At 35.9% G+C, this 21,957-nt stretch overlaps 1 pseudogene across 1 annotated transcript; it reads left to right on the forward strand.

Annotated features, from left to right (window-relative positions):
- The first annotated feature begins 905 nt into the window (after window positions 1-905).
- On the forward strand, window positions 906-2,660 carry LOC108178088 (elongation factor 1-alpha 1 pseudogene; annotated as a pseudogene). The gene has a single exon (XR_011381319.2). The product of XR_011381319.2 is annotated as an elongation factor 1-alpha 1 pseudogene (transcript).
- Window positions 2,661-21,957: the final 19,297 nt, after the last annotated feature.

Below are 21,957 nucleotides of genomic sequence, written 5' to 3' on the forward strand. Positions count from 1 at the left end.
CGGCCATTGGAGGGTGAACCAAGGGCAAAGGAAGACCTTTCTCTCTGTCTCTCTCTCTCACTGTCCACTCTGCCTGTCAAAAAAAGAAAAAAGAAAAAAAAAAGAACTCAACAAATGAAAGTAAAAAAGACCATTGTCCTGCATGAAAAGAGGCAAGGGCTATGAAATCTTTTTTTGTTTAACACTGTCATCATCAACATATTTTCATGTTTTCTTCCTTTATTTATTTGGGAGGTTACATCCTAAATTAATAACAAATAATGTCTATATTATGTATCAGATATCAATGGGTTTATTTTCATATCATCACATTTTACATAATTCAACTTAAATAAATGTTCATTGGCTTAGTCATAGTTACAATAGACAATTCTTTGTTACTTTTGTGAAATCTTTTTTGGAGAATGGAATTAATTAAATGTTATTTAGGCAGGAATAATGCATGGAAAAAAGCACTTTGGAAACTTTAGAGCACTCTAAATTTCACTCACCACTATTATTGATATGGCTAAATATTCTTTTTTTTTCTTTTCATATCACTAGCAATGAATGCCTACAGGACTAAAGTATATTATCTATCTCTATTATCTGATCAAATAGAAAACAGACAAATGAGTAACAAAAAGTAGTATGGACATTTGTAGAAGACTTATTTTACTTACTCCTTTGGAATAAAAACTTATAATGTGTAATCTAGGTTAATAGTTTACATTTATTTAAATATTTTCTTCTATTTTTTTGCTGCTCTACATGTAACAGTTGTTTTGAAAGAGAAAAATTCAGTGAAATGTGCCTCTAATTTAGCATTCAAAATGCTAAATATAGGATATTTATCTGTTACTGATAGCCAACATTGGACAAAGCTACTACTGGTCATCAGTTGAATGTTAAAAAGTCGAGAAACAGCTTTTTTTTTCGCAACGGGTTTGCCGCCAGAACACAGGTGTCGTGAAAACCACCGCTAAATCAAAGCCAAAATGGGAAAGGAAAAGACTCACATCAACATCGTCGTCATTGGCCACGTAGATTCGGGCAAGTCCACCACCACTGGCCATCTGATCTACAAATGTGGTGGCATCGACAAAAGAACCATTGAAAAATTTGAGAAGGAGGCTGCCGAGATGGGAAAGGGCTCCTTCAAGTATGCCTGGGTCTTGGATAAACTGAAAGCCGAGCGTGAGCGTGGTATCACCATCGACATCTCCCTGTGGAAATTTGAGACCAGCAAGTATTACGTGACTATCATTGATGCCCCAGGACACAGAGACTTCATCAAAAACATGATTACAGGCACATCTCAGGCTGACTGTGCTGTCCTGATTTTTGCTGCTGGTGTCGGGGAATTTGAAGCTGGTATCTCCAAGAACGGGCAGACCCGTGAGCATGCCCTTCTGGCTTACACGCTGGGTGTGAAACAGCTAATTGTTGGTGTTAACAAGATGGATTCCACTGAGCCACCCTACAGCCAGAAGAGATACGAGGAAATCGTTAAGGAAGTCAGCACCTACATTAAGAAAATTGGCTACAACCCTGACACAATAGCATTTGTGCCAATTTCTGGTTGGAACGGTGACAACATGCTGGAGCCAAGTGCTAATATGCCGTGGTTCAAGGGATGGAAAATCACCCGCAAAGATGGCAATGCCAGTGGAACCACACTGCTTGAAGCCCTGGACTGCATCCTTCCACCAACTAGACCAACTGACAAGCCTCTGCGTCTGCCCCTACAGGATGTCTACAAAATTGGTGGTATTGGCACTGTCCCTGTGGGCCGAGTGGAGACTGGTGTTCTCAAACCTGGCATGGTGGTAACTTTTGCTCCAATGTCACAACTGAAGTCAAGTCCGTCGAAATGCACCATGAAGCTTTGAGTGAAGCTCTTCCTGGGGACAATGTGGGCTTCAATGTCAAGAACGTGTCTGTCAAAGATGTTCGTCGTGGCAACGTTGCTGGTGACAGCAAAAATGACCCACCAATGGAAGCAGCTGGCTTCACTGCTCAGGTGATCATCCTGAACCATCCAGGTCAGATCAGTGCTGGGTATGCCCCTGTACTGGATTGTCACACAGCTCACATTGCTTGCAAGTTTGCTGAGCTGAAGGAAAAGATTGATCGTCGTTCTGGAAAGAAGTTGGAAGATGGCCCTAAATTCTTGAAATCTGGTGATGCTGCCATTGTTGATATGGTTCCCGGCAAGCCCATGTGTGTTGAGAGCTTCTCTGACTATCCTCCTCTGGGTCGTTTCGCTGTCCGTGATATGAGACAGACGGTTGCTGTGGGTGTGATCAAAGCAGTGGACAAGAAGGCTGCTGGAGCTGGCAAGGTCACCAAGTCTGCCCAGAAAGCTCAGAAGGCTAAATGAATATTACCCCTAATACCTGCCACCCCAGTCTTAATCAGTGGTGGAAGAACGGTCTCAGAACTGTTTGTCTCAATTGGCCATGTAAGTTTAATAGTAAAAGACTGGTTAATGATAACAATGCATCGTAAAACCTTCAGAAGGAAAGGAGAATGTTTTGTGGACCATTTTTTTTGTGCGTGGCAGTTTTAAGTTATTAGTTTTTAAAATCAGTACTTTTTAATGGAAACAACTTGACCAAAAATCTGTCACAGAATTTTGAGACCCATTAAAACAAAGTTTAATGAGAAAAAAAAAAAAAGTCAAGAAACAATCTAGACATGTTAATAATGAAATTTTTACAACAATAAGGATCATCAATATTTTAATATAAGCAGCTTTGTACTAATTATTATAGCTATATATTTAATCTCAATATGAATGATTTCAGCCTTATGTTGATGTTAAAATTCAAAAAGTGTAAAATTATTATTTTGCAAACCTGGTAACTGTTAAATTTAAAATTAATCTTTAAAAACTTTAATTTGAACTAACATAATTCTGAAACAATGAGGCAGTATATTTTTTAATTACTTAAATTTAACTCCCTTGAAAATGGAGTTTGTATATGACTATATGTCCTGCATTTTATTTCACCATCTAGGATATAAGTTCTCCTGACAAAGCTGACTGAAAAACTCCTTCCAAGGCTTACCCTTCACCAGGAATCTAACAGAATAGCTTATATCTAGGATCTCTACAACTGGCAAAAGGCTCCCTTCTCATAAAATTACTAAAGCTGAATGAAGTTTAAAAAAAAAAAAAGGAGAAAAAAAATACAACCCTTTACTTTTAAGTGGGCTTTATCTTTTCAATTATTGTTGGTGAAGCAATTTTTTCCACACTGCGGTTTGTGAAATCGGAGCATGTACAATTTGAATAGTAGTTTGCAAAATGCTATACCTAGACCAAGTAGGCAGACATGATAAATGGTGTTTAGAAAAGTTTTTCTCCTAACTCAGCAACTTGAGTTAATTTGGATTTGCCAAACTTGTTATTATCAAATAGCAAGGTATTGTATATAATGATGTTAATTATTAAAGCTATCCACATTATCACACTTTAGCTAACTTTATTGTCACCAGGATTGGAGTTCTTGGTGAGTAGATGGTGCTTAGTATACAAGTTTTCAATAAAATATTTAGATAAGCTTTTGTAAATGTTACAAAATTGGTATTACCTGATTTGTAAAAGAACCAATGTTTTACTCTTAATATCCATGATTTTCAGCTAGTTTTTTTTAAGAGCCCCAAAACATAGAATGGTCAACAATAATCATTCATACAAAAAGATTAATCACAAAATTATTTACTAATATACTTGACCTATCTCTCTCAAACTGGAAATAAAGGACAAGGGAGATAGCTAACCCATAATTGTATTGATTTTGCATTTTGGTGACAATTTTTCTGTTATTTTTTCTTTCTCTTCACTGTTCCTCTCTTCTTTTTCTTCCATTTTTATGTCGTTTCAGAAATCAAGATATCTAAGATAATAACTTTCATTTTAATGTAGTATTTATAAAGCAATGTGAACAAATGTTAGTACAGCTCAGTAAATATTCACAGAGTGAACACACATGTGTAACTCAGACACACATTATGAAATATGATTCAGCGGTACCTAAAAATCTTTCCTGTGTGAGGCATTTCAGTTTTTTCTAGTTTTTGATGATTATAAATGAAGAACATTTCCATATCTCTGCAGGAGATATCTATTTTATAAATCTCTCTGACATTTTAGAAAATATAGAATATGTGGAAAATCCTCCTCCTCACTATGAACAGCTAACAGCAGCACTCCCATGTGAAATACTCATTGTTGTACTAAAGTACCTACTTAAAATATGCTGCATTCAGACCCTTGATCCAGAAGTTATATTTGAGTAATTTCATTTTCCACATAAAGGCTGGAAAATATCAATGGAAAACAATAAGCTAAAGTGGGAAGAGTAGTGTCACTCTGGTTGGCATTAATATATATTCTTGGGAGCCGGCAATGAGCCTAGCAATTAAGACATTCACGTCCTATACCAGAGTACCTGGGTTCAGTATGTGGCTCTGACTCCTGACTACTCCTTTGGGCGGTAGCAGTGATAGCTGAAGAAACTGGGTTCCTATCACTCATGGAGCACACTTAGATTGAATATCTGGCTCCTGGCATCTCTCTCATACTCACTCTTGCTCTCCTGTAAATAAGTAAATAAATTTTAAAATATATATGTTATAAAAGAGGAATGGCCAGCCAAGTCATACATGTATAAAAAATAAATGTATATATCTTGATGATTCCTCTCACTAGCCATGAAAGAAAGATACTTGCATTTGTACCTTATAGATGAGGGAATAGAAGTTTTGCAGGTTTAAATAATTTCCCAATAACTTATTCCTTAGGTAATATTTAGCTAAAATAGAATATCTCCCAAAAGTTTTTCATTCCAAAGTTGGACTCTTCATGGGATTTAGTATACAATGTAATGAGGCAATATTTTACTGAGGGTTCTGTCAAGTAAACCTAAAGTAAACATTAACATCCCATATAAGCAGGGTTTATAGGATGTACATATATTTATAATTAAAATATGGCTAGTGTATAAAATAACCCCAGGATTTTTTGATTTATAGAAATTTCTAAAATCACTCACTTTATACTGATAATACATTCATTTATATATCTATATTCCCAAAATATAACTGATAGAATACAGTTGGAGATAATATAAAATTAAATTATAATCCTATATTTCTGTTTTCAGAACTATAATGAGAGCAACAGGCAAAATGAATGTTGTCTGATGGCGGGTAGAGAAGATGAGTGATCTTCTACTATTGAACACTGTGAACATTTAAAAATGACTAATGATTGCATACAACCACCTGAAAGCACTAAAATACAATTAAAATGTCTGTGTTTGATTCAGTGTCACATTTCAGAGCTGAATGCATGACTTTACTTGAACTGTGCTTAGTTATGGAAACTATAATCTATATCACTCAACACAAGCAAAATTAGCACATCCTTTCATTTCATACAATCAGTTATGAAACATGAGTGAAGGAATGACACCCCCAAATTGGTAAATCTTTACGTTTTTTCAAAAATGTTGTTTAAATTAAACAAATGATTGTTTGAAATAACAGCACTGGAGGTATATTGCATTTGGGATTTATTTTCTTTAGTGATCCTCAGGAATTTGATAGGATTTTCAGCAAGTAACTCATTATAGAATTATAATGAGATATAATTATAATAAGACTGTCAGAAGGTTCCCTAGTATGACATGCCTAGATCTATCTCATAAAGTAATCTAATTGCATATTTTTCAGCCATCCTCAAACTCAGCATTCCTAAAACTGCAAAAATCATATTTGAATGAACAAAGTCAACTCAAAAGCTCCTTCTGTAGCCTTCACTCCAGTGATCAAAACTTTGACAAAAGATCACTTGATTGTTAGTCCAGAGTAATCATCAAGAAAGTAACTATATTTAAAACAAAATCATTATTGATAACTACTCTAGATTTAGGATTTTTTTCTTTCTGAGCTTTCAAATGTTCACAGGAGATAATTTTTGGTATTAGCTATTCTAAAATGGTGTGGTTCTAACTGGGACAGCAGCTGTATCTCTAATAATTTTACAAATCTTAGATTTGTTACTTGTCCCCATGATCATGTTTTATTATTGGCATTTTGCAGTCAGGGGCCTAGGATGTCAGAAAGAAGCAAAAGGCAGAATGTCTTTAATGGTGAGAATTAGCTCATCCCCAACAAAAATTTTTAATTATCACACTGAAAATTATTTGAGACGATTTTTAAGAGATTAATTATTAGCTTTTATTGTGACATTTATAATTACAAATATTTTACTTGTCTTAATCCCATACCCTTAGGCAATTTAATAGACTATGATATTGTTGTAAAAATACTAGTAAGGAAAATCTATGTGGGCAGATTTTCAGTATTTATTTATATGTATATAAAAAAACTAGGTTTATGACAATATAACTATTATATGTCATTTTATATAAAAAGGGTTAAATAATGCAAATTTACATAAATTTATAAAGAAATGCTGGAAGAATATATAAGAAATTTAACAAGGATTACCTATGGATAAGCTTGAGAGAGAAACAGTTAAACAAATGATAGAGGGAATTTGATAAAATTCCAAGTGAATGAGTACTTTTGTAAAACATGAGACTATATTGACTATTAACTATTAAAGAAAAGCAATGTTTCAAAATTATTTTTAATGCTTCTTTTATGCTTTTTGATCTTCACAAGTCTTTTTTTTTTTTTTTTTTGACAGGCAGAGTGGACAGTGAGAGAGAGAGACAGAGAGAAAGGTCTTCCTTTGCCGTTGGTTCACCCTCCAATGGCCGCCGCAGCCAGCGCGCTGCGGCCGGCACACCGCGCTGATCCGATGGCAGGAGCAAGGAGGCAGGTACTTATCCTGGTCTCCCATGGGGTGCAGGGCCCAAGCACCTGGGCCATCCTCCACTGCACTCCCTGGCCACAGCAGAGGGCTGGCTTGGAAGAGGGGCAACCGGGACAGAATCCGGCGCCCCGACCGGGGCTAGAACCCTGTGTGCCGGCGCCGCTAGGCGGAGGATTAGCCTAGTGAGCCGCGGCGCCGGCCGGTCTTCACAAGTCTTCTAAAAATAATTATAGATACTGAATTCCATGAAAGTGATATCTGTAGCAATTCAAGAAAAAAAATTAACCCCCCAAAATTTGCCAAGTCAAATGTTTTCTTACAAATGAAAGAAAAAGATAGGAAATATTAGAAGGTATTCGAAGGCCTTGTGGGGACTGGTTTTTCTCAGTAAGCATGATGGTCTCTGATTACATATACTTTGTTGCAAAAGATAGGAGCTGGGAATGCAATTCAGGTCTTCCATGTGGTTGACAAGAAACCCATTACTTGAACTTTCCCCTCCGCCTCCCAATGTTTGCATTAGCAGGAAACTGGAAGCCTGAGTACTGGATCAGAGTACTGATCCCAGGCACTCCAGGGTGGAATGAAAGCATCTAACTGACAGGCCAAATGCCCATTCCCTCTCCCCTAAAATTTTCAAAGAACTTCTTGTGCAATTGGTTTTAGAAAACACAAGAGTTTGAGCACTTGATTTATTTTTCCTTTGGAGACAAATTCTCTCCATAAATACCCACTTCTAGCTCTCAAGTCACATAATTTATATTTTATGGTGGAGAAATGGAGCCAGCTTAAAAAATCCTTGTAAATGAGCCGGCGCCGTGGCTCAATAGGCTAATCCTCCACCTTGCGGCGCCGGCATACCGGGTTCTAGTCCCGGTTGGGGCACCGGATTCTGTCCCAGTTGCCCCTCTTCCAGGCCAGCTCTCTGCTATGGCCAGGGAGTGCAGTGGAGGATGGCCCAGGTGCTTGGGCCCTGCACCCCATGGGAGACCAGGAAAAGCACCTGGATCCTGGCTCCTGCCATCGGATCAGCGCGGTGCGCCGGCTGCAGCGGCGGCCATTGGAGGGTGAATCAACGGCAAAGGAAGACCTTCCTCTCTCTGTCTCTCTCTCTCACTGTCCACTCTGCCTATCAAAAATAAAATAAAAAAAAAAATCCTTGTAAAAAAATATCTGAGTGATGGTTGGCTCTGTGTTACAGCAGAGCTGGCATCTCACATGAGCACCGGTTCGAGTGCTGGCTGCTCCATTCTGATCTAGCTTCCTGCTTATGCACCTCGGTAAGCAGCAGTGGATGGCCCACATCCATGGACCCTGGCACTACATGGGAGACTGGGAAGAAATCTCCTGGCTCTTGGCTTCAGATCAGCTCAGCTCTGGCCATTGAGGCCATTTGGGGAGTGAACCAGTGGATGAAAGACCTCTCTTTTCTCTGTCACTACCTCTCTCTGTATCTCTTTTAAATAAATTAAATATATAATAAATCTTTTAAAAAAATCTGAGTTGAGTGAAATTGAAATTTCCCAATATCAGTAATTATTAGGAAGAAAATTGTTTTCAGTGGCAATGCTAAATAAATTATGTAACACTAATCATAACAGATGGTCAAAAGAAGTATAAGTGAACATACTAGAGCAGTGAGTTCCAAAAACTTAGGTTATCTTTGAAAAAAAAAATACACATGCACACATGCAGTTTAGCCAAACAACAAAACAGCTTATTAGCTTGCACACATAGCCAAGCATGATTGACTTCTATCAGAAAACAAATAAAAATTTTCATTATTGAAGAAGTATGTTCAGGCATATTGTACTCTCACCTCAGATTAATCTTGCTGTGAGACTCCTACTGCAATGGCAGTTTTCATATCCTATTAAATATTTAATAGCTATCTCTTAAAAGAATAGCTCCATGCTGTATCATGTTCGTTTCAGAACTTAACTCCAACTGACTTTTGACAAGTAAATGAATGAAACCTATTACAGAAAGAATTCAACACTTCAAAACTCAGAGACATGAAATATTTTTCCTCTGAGGTCTCACCTCTTTGATGTGCTGCCACTGTCAAAAATGTTTTCCATTACTATCTGGGAAAGAGTACTGCTTTTAAAATAATTTTTTTCATATTTAGAATAACACATGGATATTACTAAAAACTTTAAATGAAACCAAAATAAGTAAACAATGGAATTGCTATCTAGGGAACATCACAATATTTCATTGTGTACATTTTAATCACTTAATATTTCTTTTTTTTTTTTCAGATTTGCTTATTTGGAAGGCACTTGACAGAGACAAAGGGAGGGAGAATAAGTTGGGGTGGGAGGAGAATTTCTATCAGCTGATTCAATCCCCAAATGCCCACAATAGCCAAGGCTGGACCAGACCAAATCCAGGAGCCAGGAACTCTATGTGGGTTTCCCAGATGAGTGGCAGGAACCCAAATTCTTGAACTACTACCTCCCAGGTTTAAACCAGAGAGTAAGCAGACACTGGTCTGGATCCCAGACTTCCAAATGGAATACTGGTGTCCCAAGCGATGGCTTCACCCACTGTACCTGAATGCCCACCTCATCACTTAATATTTCATTTTGTAGCTTTCTGTGCAATTTTAACATAATTTTAATTTATTTTTTTAAAAAAATCTTTACTGAAAACTAGTTAAATCATATTTCTCCTCACTTTACTTATTCCTGTGTCTCTGAGGCTCACATAATATTCACATCCTGACAAAAATTCAAAACAAAAATGCCAAGCGGCTGACTTTTTCCTTTTCTAGTACAAGATAGAACTACCACTGGTGATAAAGCACAAGCACAGGTCAGTAAATACCCTAAACTCACATGACCCCAGTAGTGGGATCATAGCAGGCTGACAATAACCCAGCGTTACACACCCCACATTCCAACACATTTATGGTGTTGCACTTCATCATAAAATTTTTACATAAGAATAAATGAACAGAATTTCTAATTGCCCTTCACTTTATTATGCATGTGTATGTAAGCTGATCTTGTTTTACATATGCAGAATTTAGAGTTGATAGTTTAAAGGAATATAAAGTATATTTTATAAAACAATCACACAGCTGGGCCAACAGATATTTTGTGGTACTGGTCCTAGGAAAACACAATAAAGTTAAATTTATAGGAAACACATCTATCTTGATTCTTTATAGCTAAAAGACTTTTTGATTATGGACTGGAGGATGTCAAAGAGCTCAGCTCCTGAGCTTTCCCTGGTCAGTAGAGGACAGAAAGAGTGAAAATCATTCAGATTTACTTCAAAAGAAGACATCTATTTGAACTGAAGTTTGTGTTGGTGGATAAAATAATCTTACTTATATAGTTTTTTCAATGGCCTCATAACTGATAGATAAGAATCCAGAAGTATTAAAACACACACACATACAATTAACACATTGTTCTCTCTGAACAAGAGATTCTGCAGGCTTTAGTTCTTTAATAGCCCTGGAGCTACCTTCTAGCTTGATATTTTGATAGTCCCTTAATTAATGTGTTTATACCACAACATACCTGAAGGCTGTTTTCTACTATCTAGCTTCTCCACTTGTAAAAGTCTTTCACTCACTTGAAGGTTATCTCTTGAGTGACATGACTTCTTTTTTTTTTTTTAAACTTTTATTTAATGAATATAAATTTCCAAAGTACAGAATATGGATTACAATGGCTTCCCCCCCATAATGTCCCTCCAACCCTCAACCCTCCCCTTTCCCACTCCCTCTCCCCTTCCATTCACATGAGGATTCATTTTCGATTCTCTTTATCTACAGAAGATCAGTTTAGCATACATTAAGTAAAGATTTCAACAGTTTGCTCCCACACAGAAACATAAAGTGTAAAATACTGTTTGAGTACTAGTTATAGCATTAAATCTCAATGTATAGCACACTAAGGACAAAGATCCTACATGAGGAGTAAGTGCACAGTGACTCCTGTTGTTGACTTAACAAATTGACACTCTTGTTTATGGCCTCAGTAATCACCCTAGGCTCTTGTCATGAGCTACCAAGGCTATGGAAGCCCCCTGAGTTCACTGACTCTGATAATTTTTAGACAAGGCCATGGTCAAAGTGGAAGTTCTCTCCTCCTTTCAGAAAAAGGTACCTCCTTCTTTGATGACCCATTCTTTCCACTGGGATCTCACTTGTGGAGATCTTTCATTTAGGTTTTTTTTTTTTTTTTTTTTTCCCCAGAGTGTCTTGGCTTTCCATGCCTGAAATACTCTCACGGGCATTTCAGCCGGATCCGCATGCCTTAAGGGCTGATTATGAGGCCAGAGTGCTGTTAGGACATTTGCCATTCTATGGGTCTGCTGTGTATCCCACTTCCCATGTTGGATCATTCTCTCCCTTTTTGATTCTATCAGCTAGTATTTGCAGACACTATTCTTGTTTATGTGATCCCTTTGGTTCTTAGTCCTATCATTGTGATCAATTGTGAACAGAAATTGATCACTGGGACTAGTGAGATGGCATTGTTACATTGCCACCTCGATGGGATTGAATTCGAATCCCCTGGTATGTTTCTAACTCTACTGTTTGAGGTAAGTCAGCATGAGCATGTCCCGAATTGCACATCTCTTCCCTCTCTTATTCCCACTCTTATATTTAACAGTGATCACTTTTCAGTTAAGTTTCAGCACTTAAGAAGAATTGTGTATTGTTTACAGTATTCAACCAAAAGTATTAAGTAGAACAAACAAAAAAAATACTAAGAGGGATATGACTTACTTCTATGATTCACTACAAAGTGATTTGTTCATGCTCTTTGTGAGAAAAGCACATAATACTTATGTGTCTGTCAGTGAGTGGTGGGGAGGGACACGAGCTTCAGATTTTTCCTAGACCATAAAAAAGAATACATACTTAAATTTACACACCTGATTATTCTCAGGAAAGCACTGGTTTTGTTTACAAATATTACAATGAAATATACTCAGTTTTGTTTTTTTGTTTTTGTTTTTTGTTTGTTTTTTTGATAAGGCTCTGGGTGTTTGTGTTAATTAATGTGTCACCAGTTAACTACTATGAAGTTGTTTTCCTTAGTTTTAGAAACAAAGGGGCGCGGTTCTTGTGGTGGGGTGCTGTGGCACAGAGTAAATAAAGCCACAGCCTGTTGCACTGGCATCCCATATGAGTCCCTGCTGATCCACTTCCCTCACAGCTCCCTGCTAATGCACCTGAGAAAGCAGTCTAGGTTAGTTCAAGTCCTTGGCCCCCTGCACCCACGTGGGAAACCCAGAATTTCATGGCTCCTGGCTTCAGATTGGTCCAGCTCTGGCTTTTGTGGCCATTTAGGGAGTGGACTAGTGGATGGAAGACCTCCCTTTTCTCCCTCTGTTTCTGACTCTCAGTCTTTCAAATAAATAAAATAAATCTTAAAATAAAGAAACAGAAAAAAAAGAAACAAAGGTGATTTAACTATGGAATTCAACGTCACATCTTCCAAAATAACTGGGGAAACATTCCCTTTTCTGTTTATTTTTTTCTTCAATAAACACAATGTTTTTGAGTACTTTGAACACTGGCAGAATTATTTGTGTCTTTTTTAATCATTTTCACCACCCAAAGTCTAGAGAAAAAAAAAAAAAGAAACAGAAATGCAACAGGAAAATCTGCTAGGGTATATCATGCTGCTATTGACCCAGAGACAAGTCATACATTTTAATTAATTTTTTAGTTTTATACTGAATGTAGATTTTTTTTCCCCAAAAGAAGCTTCCTATAAGAAAGAAAGCCCACCAGTCAGATGCAGGTGGAAAGAGATTCAAACAAAATTCAGAATTAATTAATCACAAGAGAATACATGCATGAGAAAAAAAAGTAATATAATAAAAGGAAGAAAATTCAGGTTCTATCTGCCATCAGAATTAAGGCTGGAAAGAATTCAAGTCAATATAAAACACAGAAATATGATTATGTTTAGTGACATATGGGTGAACAGAAAGGAACTCAGTTGGCTAAACATTTTAGAAATTCAGGATACATTCTCAAATGCAAATTAAGGTTCCCCTTTTAAAAAAAATCTGTCCTTTCAAAGGAAATTTGAAACTAAGAGTGTGCAGATAACATAATTTCTCAGATAAGGAACTAATTTTACACCTTTTGTGAGGAATTTCAAGATAAAAATTCAGGAAACATTAGGGGATATTTAATATGCTGAATCCATTTAGAGATGTACCCAAGGTGCAAATAAATGCTTAGAATCCTTCAGGTGCAATTAAAGAATTAGTTGTCACTGTAATTTTGTTTTGAACACATTCAAATCCAAATAGATTAGCAGATTATTGTCATGTGTGCTTCCCTTCTCACCAAGAAGTTTGTCTCAGAAAATTCTACTGACAGACACTAAAATCAAAAGAGACACATCTGGAAGAGTATTTCAGTTCTGAATCTGTTGTAAGCTGCTGATGGGATAAGATAGAAATAACTGGAATAAATTACCATAAGTGAAGAAAAATATTACATTAAAAGTTTGAAATTACCTCAAGAACTTTAAACTCAATGTTTTAAGAATTTAACATTATACCTTAGGGAAAATGATGATGTGATTACTCTATATTGACATTCCTTTTCTAAATTGGTACTTGATGAATTTTGCAATATAAGGAAAATATCTCCATTTTCTTATCTCCCTTGGTTTTTGGGCTTATTGTGTTTATGAGCAATGTTTATAAATGAAACCTCTTTATAGCAAGATATTTTAGTGGAGAAAACACAAATAAACAGACTTAGTAGCCCTAGAAATTTTTAGTAATTATGCTATTTCAGTTACATACAAATGGGAAAGCTGGGTTCTTTGAAACTAAGTATAAAACCATTTATTAGTTGTGTGTTTCAATAATTCTTACTCCAAAAACATTAAGCCTTAGTATGAAGTGGATGACCTGGCAATAAAAGAAAAAGAAGTTGAATAATTAATTGCATAGCTCTTTTAAATAATCAAAGATGAGTAATTACAGTGAATTGTTATTTTTGGAGTTTATATTTATAGAATATAGCCGTTTAGTGAGTTGAAGCATGGGGAAAAGAAAATAGTATCATTAAGTATCAGGGTAGTTAATTTGAATATGCCCTTAGGATAGTCATAATTTATTTTAAATAAACTGGTGAAATTTTAACTGACCATATGGTATACATATATTTCTTGGAATGCTAAATTCCATTATTATAATCTGTTAAAATCTAAATTATTTTAATTTTATATTCCTTTGTAATATATAACACATTGCCACAACTCAGAGGGTTACCTCTAAAAAATTAGGGAGAGTGAGTGACCTGGCATGGCTATTAAACCATAGTTCGATGTTGAACACTATTTAAGTTTTATTGAAATACATATTTATTTAGTGAAATTACTTCATAATATTATTAATGCTATTTCATTATTCAATACAGAGGCTTAAAGGGAATGCTCTTCAGAGATCTGTTAGCTATTACATGATGAGATCTGTTGTAGTCTGCATGGAATGTCTTAAAAAGATAGCAGAGCTTATCTCCAGATGTTCCAGGGAAAGCCTGGGAAAGCAACATTCAGTAGTATAAAGAAATACCAGAGTCTCTCATTAAGTGTGAGTGGTATTGCAAACACATTTAGCCAAAGTTTGACAGATAAACTTCTAATGGTGAATATATCTTCTAAAGATGAATTTCTAATATGAAATAGTCATTTAGAAAAGGCAAATGATGTAAAAAAGCTAATAAAATATCATGTATAACAAAAAGATCACCTACTATTATATGTATAGCATATACTTTTCAAAATCTACAATGAGCTATGACTCTGATCAGTAAATGATTCTAGTGTTATGCAGGAACATTATTTTTAGCCTAGAATACTAGGCTTAAAACCAAGTCAACTTTGAAACCAAGCATGTGGGCCAAAAAGGAAAATAGGGAGTCACTCAGAAAGTTTATCTTTAGCACATCCATCCTTTGGGGGAAACATTTGAGGGTAAATAAACCAGCCAATATGTTAAAGAATATAAATAGTAGAAACATGAATATAGAAGGCAATGTAAAGAATTCTGGAAACCAGAGAATGGAAGGGCCAAGTTAGTAGCTGTTCCACTGGTTCCATATCGAAAATGGGGAAGAGCAGACTATTTTAAAGGGAGATCTCTAAACAGCAATCGTTTGGAACATTCAATTAAATGAAGAAGTTGGAAAGATAAGAAACATAATACATTAAAGTCTTCCAGAGAAACAGAACAAAACTCAGAACAGGAAAAGAGAGATGAATATATTCATTGGAATTGTCTGTAAGTAATATATGCCATTTTAAATAATGAAGCCTGAGTTAACAACTGCAGAAATAATAATAATAGTAATAATAATAAGTATTGAAGACATCTAAAACTAAATATACAGAAAGCTATAAATAAAGGCAAGCTAGTTAATACTGCACAACAGGTTCTGGTTTTGGTTGTTTAAAAGAAATAAAGGATGGGTGTACTTTTTTTAAAGTTACAAGATAACAGAATTTTTAAAATTTTTTTCAATTTTTTATTTATTTTCATTTTATGTGAAAGGCAGAGAAAGACAGTGAGAGAGAGAGAGAGAAAAAAAGAAAGAGAGAAAAAAGAGAGAGAGAGAGAATATATATCTTCTATTTACTGGTTCATTCCCAAATGCCTGCAACTGCAAAAGCTGGATCAGGACTAAGCTAATCCAGTGTGCCTTGTGGGTGGCAGGGACCCATGAACTCAAGCCACCTCCTGCTCAGTGTACACATTAACAGGAAGCTGAACAAGAAACAGAGGAGCTGAAACTTGAACCAGACACTCTGATATGGGATGCAGGATGTTAAAAGTGGTCAATAACAACTGTACCATACCCAAGATGAAAAAATTATTTTAAAAATTCATACTGATTTAATGTATAGAAGAAATATACAAACTAAACCATAGTATATTATAACAAAATTATGTACAAAATGTATAAACCATTAAAATAGCTGATGTAGATTATATAGATCTGTACAGTCCAATATAGTAACCCTTGTCATATGTGATGATATGAGCTTAAGTTATGTATTTTAGGTTTTCTTTTTGAAGTGTTTTATTTATTATTATAAATTTTTAATTTATATAGAGGGAGTAAATTTTTATATTTTACATATACAGTTTTAAGAGTTTAACAATACTTCCCAACTTATTCTCCCTCCCTTTCTCTCGCTCCCAACCTCCTTCTTCTTTCATATCTTAATTTAAGTTAAATTTTTATTATGATATACTTTCAAATTACTTTATAATCACAAGCATAACTTTCCACTAAATGAAGAATTCAACATGTAGTAAGTAGAAAGAGCACAGTTCCTCAGAAACACAGACAAAAGCTCTCAACAATAATCAAATCTCAAAATGCCAATTTTGCTCATATACATTACATATTTTGTACTCTGTATATTAGTTATCACAAATCAGGGAAAAATATGATATTTGTCTTTTGGGGACTGGCTTATTTCATTAAGCATAATGGTGTCCAGTTGTATCCATTTTTTTTTTGACAGAGTTAGTGAGAGAGAAAGACAGAGAGAAAGGTCTTCCTTCCATTGGTTCACCCCCGAAATGGCTGCTATAGCTGGCACTTCGCCAATCCGAGGCCAAGAGCCAGGTGCTTCCTCCTGGTCTCCCTCATGGGTGCAGGGCCCAAGCACTTGGGCCATCCTCCACTGCCTTCCCGGGGCCACAGCAGAGAGTTGGACTGGAATAGGAGCAACAGGGACAGAACCAGCACCCCAACCAGGACTAGAACCCAGAGTGCCGGCGCTGCAGGCGGAGGATTAGTCCAGTGAGCCATTGCGCTGGCCCAGTTGTATCCATTTTATAGACAGGATTTCATTAATTTTTATGGCTGAGAAGTAGCACAGACATGGAAGACTATCCTACTTGTGTGTGTACATCTTCTATTTCCATAATGTTTTGTAATTTTCATGATGGAGACCTTTCATGTCCTTGGTTAAAATTACCCCTGGGTATACTTTTTTGTAACTATTGTGAATGGGACTGATCTTACAAGCTTTCAGCTTTGGCATTATTTCTGTATATAAATACCATTGATTTCTATGTGTTGATTTTATATCCTGCAACTTTGTTAAACTCTCATATGGGTTCCAATATTGTTAGTGGAGTTTCTTGGTTCATCCATGTATAGGATCATATCATCTGCAAAAAGGAACAATTTAACTTCTTCCTTTCCCATTTGTATTTTTTTCATTTCTTCTTCATGTCTAACGACTCTGCCATCTTACTATTCAAAGTGATCAGTTTCAGTTCATAATTGATCATAATGATAGGATTAAGTGTCAAAAGGAATCACATGAACAAGACTAGTGTCTGCTAATACTAACTGATAGAATTAAAAAGGTGAGAAGGATCCAATGTGGGAAGCGGGATACACAGCAGACTCATAGAATGGCAGATGTCGTAAATAGCACTCTGGCCTCAGAATCAGCCCTTAAGGCATTGGGTGCCGGCTAAAAAGACTATGAGGATTTCTCAGTCATGGAAAGCCAACACACTGTGGCAAAACAAAACAAAACAAAACAAAACAAAACAAAAAACAAAAAAAAAAAAAACAAAAAACAAACAAAAAAACAAAAAACGAAAAAAAAAAACCCACCTAAATGAAAGATCTCTGTGAGTGAGCTCCTAGTGGAAAGAAGGGGTCATCAAAGAAGGAGTACCTTTCTCGGAAGGGAGGAGAGAACTTCCACTTTGACTATGGCCTTGTCTAAATAAGATCGGAGTTGGGGAACTCAAGAGGCTTCCATAGCCTTGGCAGCTGATGACAAGAGCCTCGGATGATTACTGACGTCATAAATAAGAGTGTCAATTGTTAAATCAACAACAGGAGTCAATGTGCACTTACTCTCCATGTAGGATCTCTGTCCTTAATGTGTTGTACCATGCTAATTAACGGTAAAACTACTACTCAAACAGTACTCTATACTTTGTGTTTCTGTGAGGGTGCAGTCTGTTAAAATCTTCACTTAGTATATACTAGCATGATCTGCTGTATATAAAGATAATTGAAAATTAATCTTGATGAAGAATGGGATGGGAGAGGGAGTGGGAGATAGGATGGTTGTGGGTGGGAGGGAGGTTATGAGGGAAAAGCCGCTATCGTCCTAAAGTTGTACTTTGGAAATTTATATTTATTACATAAAATTTGAAAAAAAAACTGACAGAACAATATTTAGGTTTTCAATAGCCACATATGGTTAGTACTTATAATGTTAGACAATGCAAATATGGAATCTACCTTCAACCACAAAATCACATACCCTACATGGATTAACCTTGAAAACACTATGCTGTTAAATAAGCTGATTAACTTTGAGAACACTATGCTGTTAAATAAGCCAATCACAATAGCACAAATGATGGTTATACTTATGTGAGCTGCCTAGAATGGTAAATAACATAGGGAGAGTAAATAGAAGGCTGCAGCACAGGGAAATGGGAAATTAATATACAGTTTCAGTTTTGCAAGATGAAAAAAATCTTGAGAATTCTGGATCATGGTGATAGTCGTACAACAATTTGAATATACTAAAATGGTTAAGATAGTATACTGTATTATATGTCTTTAAAAAAAAACTTAAAATTAAAAATATAGTAGAAAACACATAAGAAAAAGTAGCAATCTAACAATAGATATATTTAGCTTGTGCTTTAATCAGTGAAATTGCAAGAAAAAGTATTATTCTTTGAGCTGTAACTTTCAGAATATGTACATACTAAAAATTCTAATTATTAGTATTTCCATTTAGCTGAGAACTTTTCTTTAATGATTCACCTTGGATCTAGAAGAACAATCTCACTAAATCAACACCATTAAAACTAAGGTCGATAATTTTTCTGTAATATATCATCATTTGTGAGTGGGGGGAAATGAGCATGGCCTACTCTCTTGATCTACATGAAGGGGAAAAGGGAGCTGGTAATGGAGGATTAATGTAGATAACCTGAAAATCTTATTCCCAATGTGAAATACATGAAGGTATAACACTTCACGGGCCTGTTAGATATATACCACATTGAGCAATGAAGGAAAATCAAGAAAATATATTTGTGTGGAGATATTTGAAAATAGAATAGATGTTTGTCTCTTCTGTTTAGATTTAGAACAGACTCATTGTCTGTTAAGTGATGTTTTCATGCACTTATTTTTTGCCCCTTCATAGGATGTTGCTTTATTTAAAACAATTTTACCTATATAAAAGGAACACATGTCATGTACTTATTTAGGATTAGGAGGAATTATCTGTACTTTGGCTCTGGAAATGTATAACAGGCATACAATTAGCCACTTTTTAAAAATGTGCGCCTTACAACCAAAAACAATGTTCAAGAATAGCAGTTGGATTTTCTTAAGTTCATGGTGGTATTAAATCCTCACCCTTAATACAAACTCTGCTTTAAGTTATTCAAATTATGTCTGTGGGGGCTAGTGTTGTGGCACAGGGGGTTAAAGCCCTGGCCTGAAGCACTGGCATCCCATATGGGCACCATTTCAAGTCCTGGCTGCTCCTCTTCAGATCCAGCTCTCTGCTATGGCCTGGGATAGCAATGCACTCATGTGGGAGACCCAGAAGAAGCTCCTGACTCCTGGCTTCGGATCTGTGCAGCTCCAGCCATTGTTGTCATCTAGGGAGTGAACCAGCGGATGGAAGACCTCTCTCTCTGTCTCTACCTCTCTCTGTAACTCTGTCTTTCAGATAAATAAATCTTTAAAAAATTATTTTAGGGATTCATGATTTCTTCAAAGAGAGACAATCCTCTTGATTGTCCTAAATGGAATATAATGCATCTTTTCCTTTCAGAGAAATGTATAATACACAAAGCTGCAATAGTTATTGTAATGATAATTGGTCACATTAGTCCTTCAAATACCATTAAATATTATAGATATGATGAAATGAAACTTGAAATGTAGGGTCAGAGACCATGCTCTTCTTGCATCCCATTAGTTCCAATATGGTTCCAAGATAAATACTAGATATGGGACAGAGTTAGAACATTGAAAACATTAGGGAAAATAACACTGATTTTCAAAAAATATAAATAATAATAAAATCGATCACTCATCAGAATATAGTATGCTATTTCGTTGAGGCCGGCGCCGCGGCTCACTAGGCTAATCCTCCGCCTAGCGGCGCCGGCACACCTGGTTCTAGTCCCGGTCGGGGCGCCGGATTCTGTCCCGGTTGCCCCTCTTCCAGGCCAGCCCTCTGCTGTGGCCAGGGAGTGCAGTGGAGGATGGCCCAGGTGCTTGGGCCCTGCACCCCATGGGAGACCAGGAAAAGCACCTGGCTCCTGGCTCCTGCCATCGGATCAGCGCGGTGCGCCGGCCGCAGCGCGCTGGCCGCGGCGGCCATTGGAGGGTGAACCAACGGCAAAGGAAGACCTTTCTCTCTGTCTCTCTCTCTCACTGTCCACTCTGCCTGTCAAAAAAATAAAAAAAAAAAATTAATTAAAAAAAAAAAAGAATATAGTATGCTATTTCGTTGAGATAAAAATATTAACAACACATTCCTTCAGTGAGCTAACCCTTTAGTGTTGAACACCATCAGTAAATACTTAAAGTACATGTATTTAGCTGATTTAACATCTCAGAAATAAATTCAGTGCACCAGAATAAAACATAGGTATCAGGATTTCTTTCAGGGAAAGCAAAAGATTACATGACATTGGATGTAGCTTATAATGGCATAACAAAAATAGGTAGAAAAAATAAGAAAGACATCCCAAAAGGAATGACAAGGCATGCAAATATAAAAAAGAATATTGTGAACTCATAAGGCAGAAAATAAACCAAAATTATTGGCATGCAGCGTGTACAATGAAACAACACTAGTAATAATCACAGTTGTATTAATTTAAACAAATATTTCTAAAATATCTATTAGATGCCATGCTTTGTTGTACAAGTTAGATACAACTTGTTGAGTGTTTTCTACATATCTGATATTATACATCATTCTGTACTACCTTTTCTATGCATAGTATAGTATTTTAGGTATCTGATACTATTTAAAGTCCTATATATCATGTCTACCTATATACTCCTATCAATCTATTTATCTATCATATTTCTATTGTTACTTGAACTAAATGACATACATTAATTTGTATATCCTTACAGTTAATACAGAATTAGCATAATTAACTATCATAATAGTAAATTATAATAATTTATTAATAATTTATATAATTGTAATTATATTAATAAATTAATAATTTATAATAATTTATAGCAATTTATTATTATAATTTACTATTATGATAGTTAATTATGTTAATACTATATAACATAAGGATACACGAATTAATGTATGTCATTTAGTTCAAGTAACAATACTAACATCGAATTTGTTCCCATTTTAAATGAGAGAAAATTGCCTTCTCAAAAAGTTAAATATTTAAACTAAGACAACTTCAATAAGTTTTTGAGCCAGGATTCAGGTTCAATATTTCAGACTCAGAAAATAAGCACATAATCTCTAAGAACTGAGGTTGGTAAAAGTAGATAATTATTATATTGAGAACTCTAGGCTCTGATGATCCAAATGCTAGTAACAAAATCAAGTATTTATAACTGTAAATTTAATCATTTGAAAAACTATTAGGTCTGGTGCTATGATACAGCGGGTTAAGCTGCTGTCTCCAGAGCTGGCATCCCATATGAGTTAGGTTAGTGTACCAGTCACTCTACTTCCAATGCAACTCCCTGCTAATGTGCTTGGGAAAGCAGAAGAGGATGGCCCAAGTCCTTGGGCCCCTGCACACATGTGGGATATCTGGAAGAAGCTCTTGGTTCCTGGTTTTGGTCTGGCCCAGCCTTGCCCATTGTGGTCATTTGGGGAGTAAACTAGCAGATGAAAGATCTCTTTCTTTTTCTTTCTCTATTTCTCTCTCTTTCTCTCTGAACTCTGCTTTCAAATAAATTAATTAATTAAAAAAAAAAAAAACAAAGATATTTGTAAAACTATGGTAACACACTAGGGTTTTATTCCAAAAAAATGCAAGTAACATTTTGGTTTTCCACTCTTGGGTAACAAATGATCATCATCAGTGGCATGGATGAATCCTAC

This window comes from Oryctolagus cuniculus, chromosome 1, assembly GCF_051225735.1.
Source record: "Oryctolagus cuniculus isolate XC-2025 breed Fujian yellow rabbit chromosome 1, ASM5122573v1, whole genome shotgun sequence".
Taxonomy (NCBI): Eukaryota; Metazoa; Chordata; class Mammalia; order Lagomorpha; family Leporidae; genus Oryctolagus; species Oryctolagus cuniculus.